The sequence below is a fragment of the Alosa pseudoharengus genome, unplaced genomic scaffold (genome assembly GCF_046254945.1).
Source record: "Alosa pseudoharengus isolate Yale_2024_CS ecotype anadromous, Long Island Sound unplaced genomic scaffold, YU_APseudo_1.1 YU_APseudo_1.1_scf_17, whole genome shotgun sequence".
Classification (NCBI taxonomy): Eukaryota; Metazoa; Chordata; class Actinopteri; order Clupeiformes; family Clupeidae; genus Alosa; species Alosa pseudoharengus.
Genome location: NW_027468640.1, coordinates 338518 through 349187, shown reverse-complemented (window position 1 = coordinate 349187; position 10670 = coordinate 338518). Strand labels below are relative to the sequence as shown.

The window sequence follows — 10670 nt, the reverse complement described above, 5'->3', positions numbered from 1 at the left end:
GAGCAAATTGTCGAAATGCCTTTGTATCCCCTGTTCTGATACTTGGCTCCTCCATTAGCTTCGAGATGCGCTGAAGTGCAAGCTGGTGAGGTTGGCCATATATCTCTGTCAAAGCTTCCATTGTCTCAGTATATGGATCTCGGCTGTGACTGTAGGAATCAGCGATGAGCAATGCTTCTTCCAGTTTCAGGTGATCCAGTAGAATCTGGAACTTAAAGCGCTCGGTGGCGTCAGGAGGAAGGAGGTTGTCAAGAGCAACTTTGAGCCTTGCAAACTCACGTGGATCTTCATGAACAAAGTCGGGAATCTTTGGCTTTGGGCCCCGGTATGTGAGCTCTCTTTCCCCTGCAAGACGTTGAGGATGGCGCTCAGGTGAGTAAGAAGGTTCACGGTGTCTGGGGCTGTGACTAGTGTTATAGCCTCTTGGGGAGTCATATCTGTGTTTGCTTGAATGATCATGACGATAATCAGCAGGTGTACTCGCATACTGATATCCATGGGATGGTGAAGATCTGCGATAGCGATGATGCCAGGTTGAGTCAGGGAGAGGGTAATCACGTGAAGAGTAGCTGTGGTGAAGAGGTAATCCACGGCGGCAACTTGTCTTCCTGCTGTGGTGGTCTCGAGAGGGGGATACTCTGTCTCCGCTGGATGGCCGTCCCATTCTTTCCAGACCACGGGCAATGTCATCAACATCCCCTCTTTCCGTTGCATGCTGTCGGTTGCCCTCAGTAGCTGTCGATTCAAATAGATACATTGGAGGACGCGGATCCTGTTGATCTCTTGGGGACGTCTCCATGCACTGTGAAATCGGCGAGCTCGATCTGGAGGGTGAGGCCCTGGCCCCAGTGCTATGACGCCTTGGAAGTGAGTAGTAGGAACTGTGGTGATATAGAGACTCTTGTTGCTCCTTAATTTCCTCTAGACAGCGCCTTAATGCTGTGTTCTCTTCAGCGAGGATAAGTAGACACCTCTCAAGGCCTGGAGCATCTGATCTTCCTCCGTCTGAGACTTCGTGTGTTGTGGGTGACTGACTCTTCTCTTTGGCCGACATGGTTAAGCTGTAGAACTTGCCAATCCGGCTCGAAGGACCATGAAAAGGATTCTGGATAATGAGGGATGTTGTTCTTAGTTTCCGTTAGCAACCTCTACAGGGTGTCCAGTCAGAACACAGAAACCAGATTGTGGTTTAAAGAGTTATTTTCTTTATTAATGCTTCACACCCACAACACAGAATAATGATTATTTAGTTGAATGAGAGCATGGAGTGATATGGAATGTATAGGACTGTGTATGTTTGTGTGTGGTTCTGAAATAAAGCAAAGACAATGCCTGTCAAGTCAATGTCCTATGAAATAGGCAGTTAGCATAGCTAACCTGACACCTTAACCTGTTACACTAATAAGCAGCCTGACGCTAATGTGGCTAACAATGAAACAAATAAGAAAGCTAGCACATTAGCAAACTAGCATGTATTAGCATAAACATTAGCATATTAGCAAACTAGCATGTCTTAGCATAAACATTAGCACTGACAAACTAGCAGACTTTAGAGAATAAGCTAAGTCACAGTGATTTAATAACTTAATAATTAATCACTGTGAATCTAATGAACAAATGTAATGTTAGAGCTAGAAATATGCATCAAGTTATTGGTATCAACTCACCATTAGATGCACGCACACCAAATAACTTAACACGATCTGAGTAGACAACCTGCTACTGCAGTCTTGCCCTTCACTGGTGGGAATGACCCTGAAAAGGAGGGTCCTAAACCGTGCTTCAGCCTTTATACTATCAATAGGTGGCCAACTAAGTGCCTGATCAAATAATAATAGGACCTATTAACAGAAATAGAATAACAATGCCTGACAAAATACAAGAGCAATGAAACAAAACAAACAGAACTGATTCAACACACAGCACAGCTGATGGACTTTTGTACACACACATACACTCTCTCACACACACACATACACTCTCACTCACACATACACTCTCTCTCACACACACATACAATCTCTCTCACACACACACATACACTCTCTCACACACACACATACACTCTCACTCACACACACACATACACTCTCTCTCACACACACATACAATCTCTCTCACACACACACATACACACTCTCACACAAACATTCTCTATCTCACACACATACACTCTCTCTCTCACACACACATATACACTCACACACACACACACTCCTGTAGCCCCTAACACACATACTCTCACACACACATACACTCTCACACACACCTGTAGCCCCTAACACACACACTCACACACACTCATGTAGCCCATAACACACTCACACACACTCCTGTAGCCCCTAACACACACACACACACTCCTGTAGCCCCTAACACACACACACTCACACACACTCCTGTAGCCCCTAACACACACACACTCCTGTAGCCACTAACACACACTCTCACACACACACTCCTGTAGCCCCTAACTTAGTGACAGACCCTCAGTTTCTGAGAGAGGTGGATAGAGTTGGAGAGAGAGGGATCAGGAGAAAGAGAGGGAAAGAAAGGGATAGAGAGATGGAGAAAGAGAGGGAAAGAAAGGGATAGAGAGAGATGGAGAAAGAGAGGGAAAGAAAGGGATAGAGGGAGCAGGGTTCTACACAATGAGAATGTCAAATGTAGCTTTAATTACGTACACACACACACATAACTAGTAACAATGAGAATGTCAAATGTAGCTTTAATTACGCACACACACACATTACTAGTAACAATAAGAATGTCAAAATCTCTAATCATTTTTACTATGTTGCTTAAAGGGACACTCCACCCATTTGCATTGTTAGAAACCCAGTCATACTTTTGAATGGTCATGCAACACTCTCTCATTTCCCCCTAAGACGGGATAAATCCGTATTTACCTCTTTACACTTCCTCCCACAATGATGCAAAAATCGTAATTTTGCGTCATTGTTGGAGGAAGTGTAAGAGGGGTGGATTTCTGTTGAAACTACAAGCGCTAGTTCCCACCCTTTCAACCCCGCCCATAGGGGGTTGGACCTAATGCGCTAACAGACCCATCACAGATCAGTGCCAGTGCTTTTGAATCCACTGGCAGAGAGCTGCAGAGACCTGCAGCAAACATGGCCGAAGGTACCGAATACACAGACGGATGCAATATGGAGGACTGGGATTTTGAAGAAGATATGGTAGAAAAGGATTTTCGTGGCTATCTTTATGAGCCACAATATAGCGACGAGCAGCTGAGGGCTATGGAGGAACAGGAGGCGGCTAAAGCTGCTGCCACAACAGCCGAGGCAGACGACCTGCCTGCCGCGGACGAGGAGCCCGCAATGGCTCGAGCTGGGGCGAATTGGTGGTGCGTGTGCTCTAACTGTGCGCCAATGGACACAGAACAAGTCTGTCTGCTGCCGAGAATTCCAGCGATGCCAATTTCTTCAGGACGAAATCACGGAATCGGAGGATGACACGGACGTGTGTGTTGTTGATCACCCGAATTTCGCACCCCATATGGATAGTGGCGTCCTGGAGACCTAGCTACTTTAGAATACCTAAGGTCAACTGGAAACGGCAGCCAAAGCCTACAGGGCCAAATGGACGTCTTTCTGTAAAGTACGTTTATTTTCTTTGTTACTATGTCAAGGAGTAATCTTGCATGGCATGTTCATTGCACAAATAGCTTGCAGTTATGCTAGCTACTGTGGCACGCTAGGCTATAAGACCATCGCTCACTTTGTGCTCAATGTTTTGTCCAGACAATTTCTTCTAACAGCCTACCGGCACTTTCTTGAGTGGGTCCTACAAGGAGAGAGATTGGGCAGAGGTCGTCATGTCGTGTTACCTGCTTGTGTCCTGCTGGCTATCCGCCAGAAATACCCAGCTCCAGACGGCCAGTACTGCGGGCACCAAGACGCGGAGGACGCTCGAGGAGCTATAGTTTCATTGTTTGTATATTGTCATTCAGCAGTTGTATTGTTTGTATATTTAGTTATTTAATTAAATGCTTAAAATGTACGTTGTTGTAGTTCTTTCCTAGTAGTGTTGCTCCAAGTGTATTCGAGTTATTGAACACCCAACATTTCAAAACTGGAACTACCTAGCTACTGTTGCCTCAGATGACAACAGAATGGTGGTCATACCTATAATTTCTATAAATTATGAAGTATTACAAGTATACATTGCATTATAAGCTTGTTGCATATCAGTTACCTCCTTCCAAGTTTATGATACTAAACTTTGTTGAAGGCAGACAGGAGAGCACGAGTGACATTTTGTTTTTAATTCACAAAGAAAGAATTGTGTCATGAACATCAAAACACACAAACAAAATTATCCACACTTTAGAGGTATTGACCCTGTGATTGAGTATAGTAAGGTGCTCAATGGCAGTGCAAACAGGTAAGGTAGTGCAAGGATAAGGTCAAAAGACCATATAAGACAAAGACATAAGGCATGGTAATATTACAAAATATTTGTGAGGAATGGGTTAATGTAGAGCTGACGTCTCAGAAGTGGCTCTTGAATGATGATGCAGCTTTCTTTGACGGCTTTGGGACAGGGGCAATGTTAGGTGGAAAAGGAGGTTGTGGTTGGGTGAGTGAAGCGGTTGAGTCCTTGAATGTTATGTTTGGGTTGCGTCTGTTTTCTATGAACTTCTCAATTAGTGTTTGGATGAACTTGGTGGTGTGTGGCTTATAGATTTTCTTGACTATCCATTGCTTTGACTTTTTGCAGAAGACCTGCTTGACGCGTGGTTCTCCTATAAATGACAAGGATTATAATGATTACACAGATGCCTGAATAAAGATTTGACTAGTAGATGTCTCTCCACAGGAATAGAATGAACTTTTCAGCAAAGTATGTATTTTGAGTTAGCTGTGAACATGCTACTTATGGTTATTTTAGTATTTAGAGTACATGAAAACACACCTGTTGCCGTGGTGGCTTGTTCTTGTGCCACAATGTTCTCATTATGTTCCATGATGGCGAGGTAGGCCCTCTCCCTCGTAGGAGAAGGCCTGGCATTTAGGGAGGTACTTCAGGAGAGCTCTGTGAAAGATCTCCAGTGGCCCTGTGTGAAAAGGAGAATATATAGTACTAATTAAACATGTTCAATAGGATATGTTCAAAACATGTGGGTATAAAGGGTGTCAGTTCTTACCAGTATGTTTGAAGAGGGCCATCTTCTGAAGATCTTTCAAAAGCCTTTTATCAAAGACGAGTGACGTCAGGTTCTGATATGCCACCGAGTCCTTCTTCAGCCACATCCTCTTCTGCTCCTCAGCTGTTAGAAGAGCATGGTTACAGTGATGCCGCTTTCCATCCGTGTCAGTCCATCGATGTTCATTGACCACATGGTGTGGAATGCACTTCCACCTGTTTTGTAGTGCCTTTCATCCGTTTCACCAACTTCAAGGGTGCTGGCACTGGTATCAAGGCCAGGTGTACTTGGGCATGGTGACTATAAAACAAACAAGAGGTTTCTTTTCAAACTATATTCCACTAATTTAAATCAGACAGTAGTCTTAGATATACTAAACATAGGTGTAGTGGTGAAATAAGAGGTGGGTAGGCTAAACTGCAGTAAGGAAAAGCGCTACTGGATGTTTTTTTAATACATAAGACATTCAGAATATATGATAATGGTGAACATTACTGTTTACAAGTGGTATGGCTACTAGTAGTAGATAGTTCCTTGAGTGCATACACACTATTAGGAAGTGCATTGAATGTATTGAGTGGTGGATAAACTATCAAGAGGTGGATAAACTATTTCTGAAATTCAGTGGTGGATAAACTGCGTTTACTTGCGATTAGCCTCCACTGCAGCCATGATTAGAGATAATATTATTTAGGCTACTTACAAACTCTTCTTGTAAGTTCAATAACGTTAAAAACATTTGAATAACGTCAGACTAACACAGTAAAACATGGTGGATTTACATCGCTAATAGCAAACTTATGCAGCTTATGCAACACACAATGGACACGATATTCATAACAGTCTAACGTTACATTGCTAACTTTACTTCCTCGTTGCTGACGAGTAGAGTTAGCGAGGCAGCAAGCGACCAAAACATACAAGATATTTACTTTATAAACAGCCAAATCATATGAGATGTGCTGCTTTACAGCAGACGACTATATCAGTGTGTTCTCAGTCGAGAAGTAGAGTCAAGTCAGAAAAACCTTACCTCCAGGCAAATGCGTTTAGCGCAGCTAGCACTGCTAGTTCCAGAAGTTCCTGGCTGTTCGTCGACATCATCTGGCATGTAAATATCGACGGAATTGCGGTTTTCACAAGCGCGGGTCTCTTCACTCCTAAGGGGTTCTTCTGCCTTGAAATGTAGACTGCACACCGTCAGATGTTTTAGTGCTTCAATGGCTGTGTCCTCTCCGAACTTCGGGTTATTGATAGCCCGTAGCCACAACTCCAACTCTTTGGGTAATCTATGAAAATGTACTCCCGTGTATTTTCCTTGTGCTGGCTGAACATCCCGGTAACATGCAAGTGCACACCATTTCGAAACACAAACGAGGAGTAATTCACTAATGAGTTCGCAAACTAAGTCTTCACTAGAAATTGTTTGAAATGATTTCCAGGTAGCGTAGAGTGGAGCTCAACGCTCGAGCCTTGGTTGACAGATTATGGGCGGAGTTGAACAATTGAGTTCGAGAGTGGGAGTGGCCTGCGGAGCTGAGCATTGCAATGCACTATGGGGATTGTTGTCTGCAATCCACAAGCACTAAAAAGTCATTTTCTGCCTTTTCTCGGTCAAGAAGGCACCAAATTAGAAATGTATGCTACTATTCTACTACATATATGACCCACTTTCAATAAATATTCATTTCTCCACTGGTGGAATGTCCCTTTAAAACCAGTTAATTCGCAGTGGAACGCCGTCGTGCCAGTTGGGGGGAGGGGGGGGAGTGGTGGGGTGTATTAAATCAATGGGTAGGCTCATTACTTAATGTAATATTGACATCCCATACATCAATAAAAAGCTACGGGTCTCAGGATTCCAAAGGTATCCACCATTCCATGTCAAACTGTGTGGTGTGAGCTACAGTAAGTAATTTATGCTGATATGCCCCCCTCAAAAAAACACCTCCCCCCCCCCTGCATCATTGCCTTCTAATCCTTGTGTACACCCATAACAATATATTCATATGGCTTACCTGGTCTTGAAATGTCCGTAAGAATCCATAGAACAAGATTATATGTGTTGTTATAGTCCAATGTTGAACTGTGAGTGTGTAAGCTTCCATATTCAAAACGTTTATAGAATAGAAATAAAAAACTTTCAAAGATTTTCCGGTGAATATCAGTGATTTTGAATACCATTCGGCTTCGAACTCCCTACTTTCCCCTGAGTCTCACGAACACAAAGAGCCATGTCACGTGTCTGTAGGATCTACCAATCACGAGAAACGAAGCCAAGACGAGGCAGAGACAAGCTTGGTCAGCTACACCTTTCTATTGGACATGCAAGCTTGGAATGGCAGCCACGTGGGCCTCTTACAAGTAAGAACGAAATGATGGACATATTCTTGTAGCCAATGACCAGAGCTTTTAAACGACGTATGGGATGTCGTCATTGACTTTGACCATGCGTGTGTATCTCAATCCCCAAAAGAAGCGCTTGTTGATGCGAAAAATACACCACGGCCCAGCCAATGTTAGCAGCTAGGGCAGTGATTCTTAAACTAGGGGTCGCGACCCCAAATGGGGTCGCCAAAAACTTCCGTGGGGTCGCCAATTATTTTCTGTATTCAGTCTGAAATTATTATTAGGTGAAACAAAGGAAAATAATATTGGCCTTTTCTGCCTTTTTCTTATTTACACGCAGTTAAGAGAAGAGAGAGAGATGTTTTCGTCTTTCAACGAGATCTGGTTCAGTCTATGGGCTACTGGTCCGCTGATAGAAACAATGTAACTATCTGCTCCCACTACGCAAACTCAACTTGTTCCCGCTATTTCAAGTAAAACAAAACAAAAGACATAGGTAGCCTACTAGCCAAAATGGACAGGTGGCTGGTTAAAAAATTGAACAAAAGCTCAGAAGTGCCATCTACCAGTGCGTCTACTCCTCCGTGATCCTCAGACGGGACAAGTCTACAGTCCGGTGAGAATAAAAAACAACAAACGGCGCATCGGCTTTATCAGAATTTCTGAAATATGCATTCACTTGCCAAGTTAAAGATAACCTCGACCACCCACAATGTGTCATTTGCGGCGATGTTCTGGCGAATGAGAGCTTAAAACCTGTCAAAATGAAACGACATCTCAAAATACAGATGTCGGCTCAGCACCGTGGAGGAAAATCTCCGTGTCACCATATGCAGCATTCCTCCTAGAATTAACTTGCTATGTTCACGGAAGCATGCCCACCCTTCCCATTGAAATTGTTAAAGATAGTAAACCAAAAAAGGGAAATAAAAAAAATACTGTTATTGTTATCGCCATAAATATAATTAATGTAACGTTGTAGGCCTAATGCTGCATGTGTATGTGTGTGTGCGTGCTTGTGTGTGCGCGTGCGCTACGCACATCACTCTGATCTGATATGGCGGCAGCCTACACTTGTTTAATCGTGATTGTTTTGTTTTGTTTTCTTTTCGGTTCTTGTTCATATGGAGTAAATAAAACAAATGACTTTGCTTTCTAGTTTTTGCTTGATTTAGTTGTTAACGTTTGAGGGGGTATTTGAGTAGGCTAAGGACCTAGAATGGATTTGGGGAAAGTGGGGTCGCCAGACCTCGCCATACTTTTTTGTGGGGTCGCCAGACAAAAAGTTTAAGAACCACTGAGCTAGGGAATAGGGGTGTGAATCATTGTCGACGGCGGTGTATACCTTTACAAAAATAATTGTGAAAAATCAATACTTTCTCCTATTTGAACCAAACTTTACACACAACTCCACAAGACCTGGTGCTAGAGCCCAGTTGTGTCTCTGAGGTCATGAAGGTGACCCAAAGTCTAAAAATGTGGTCTGTTCAATGGTGTTGGTATACGGCAGTAACAAAAAACTTTATTCCAGCCTCTGTGGCCCTTTCTGAGAACTTCACAGGGTTATCCTGACTGTTTCAAAAGAATCTACATGGTCTCAGCTTTCCAATGATACCAGCCATGTGCTTGTAGACCAAACGATGTGGGCATGGTGGCCTCTCTAATACGTGTAGTGCCTTTTGGTCAGAATTACTGAAATATGACTGCAAAGCAAGTGGTTAATTATTATTACACATACCCCAAACCACCCACACACACACATGCTGAGGAGGGTATATAAAACACACACACACACACACGTATACTGCACACACACACACACATGCTGAGGAGGGTATATGGGCCATTCTACCGAATTCGTGCAAATTCAGAGGTTGAAACATTTTGAAAAAAGTGTCTTTTTCCACCAAAACTTTTCATTCACATGCATTGTATAACATCTAAGGTACACATTTCTAATAATTGGACATTTTAATTTCATATTGTCTTTTTGTACAGTTTTGGAATGTTTTCCTTCTCCCAAAATGTGTCACTACCGAAACACAATAAAAATTAACACAACAGAAGTTTTATGATAACCTATCAGGAATTTCTTTATATATACCTTCTAAATATATTTTTTTGAATTTTCTTAAAGCATTTCCATGATTCAACTGATAACAATAATATTTTTTAACACAAAATAAAGGTCATTTATGAGATTAATTGCATTTTAAAAACAATGTTTCTTTGTAAAACGCATAAAGTTGATCATACCGTTTTCAAATTTAAGGATGTATTACTATAAATATATATTTAACCAAACACCACCCTGTTATCTTGTCAGATGATTAGATATAATCTTTTTTTAACAAAACATCCCATGTTTCGGTTGTGACAGCACATGTTCGGTAGTGACGGTAGTGTTTCGGTAGTGACTACTACATCAGACTGCCAGTATTTTGTGTTGATAAAAATGACTAATAAGTCACAAATGTTGCACATAATGCAGCTAGCACATTTAACAGACATATATATATATATATATTTTTTTTTTTAAAAAGAAATCTGTTTAATATTTCACTGAACATGGATAGTTTGGGTGTTATAGGATGCAAGATAGAAAATGTATGCTTGGTTTTATAATCCTTCAAGAAAGATTTATTAAGTGTTCAAAAATGGTCACATTTAAAAGTATTAGTATCTAACATGTTGACAATTGCTCAAAGAACACATAACCTCCAGATCTCATTTAAGTGTTCAATTTGTTACCTTCAGGGCCCTATATTGATAACCTAAGACGCATGATCTGAAGCGATTTAGTAAAACGTGCACACTATTTAGTAAAACGTGCGCACAATTTAGTAAATTGCGCGCACGTTTTACTAAATAGTGCGCTCATTTTACTAAATTGTGCTCTCATTTTAATTGTTGTAAATTGAGCGCACAATTTCATAAAACGTGCGCACAATTTACTAAATCGTGCGTGCGCATGTTTTACTAAATAGTAAAACGAGCGCACTATTTAGTAAAACATGCGCACAATTTACTAAATCGTGTGCACGTTTTACTAAATCGTGCGGACAATTTACTAAATTGAGAGCACAATTTAGTAAAACGTGTGCACGATTTAGTAAAATGAGCGCACGTTCTCTTGATACACAAACATATC

The 10670-nt window shown here is 41.9% G+C and overlaps 1 long non-coding RNA gene across 1 annotated transcript; it reads right to left on the bottom strand.

The window, feature by feature from the left end:
* Window positions 1-4667: 4667 nt before the first annotated feature.
* On the bottom strand, window positions 4668-5242 carry LOC143127892 (uncharacterized). Its single transcript, XR_012987713.1, has 3 exons — window positions 5171-5242; window positions 4939-5080; window positions 4668-4768 (listed from the first exon to the last, which is right to left on the bottom strand). It is a non-coding gene; the product is annotated as an uncharacterized LOC143127892 (long non-coding RNA).
* Window positions 5243-10670: the final 5428 nt, after the last annotated feature.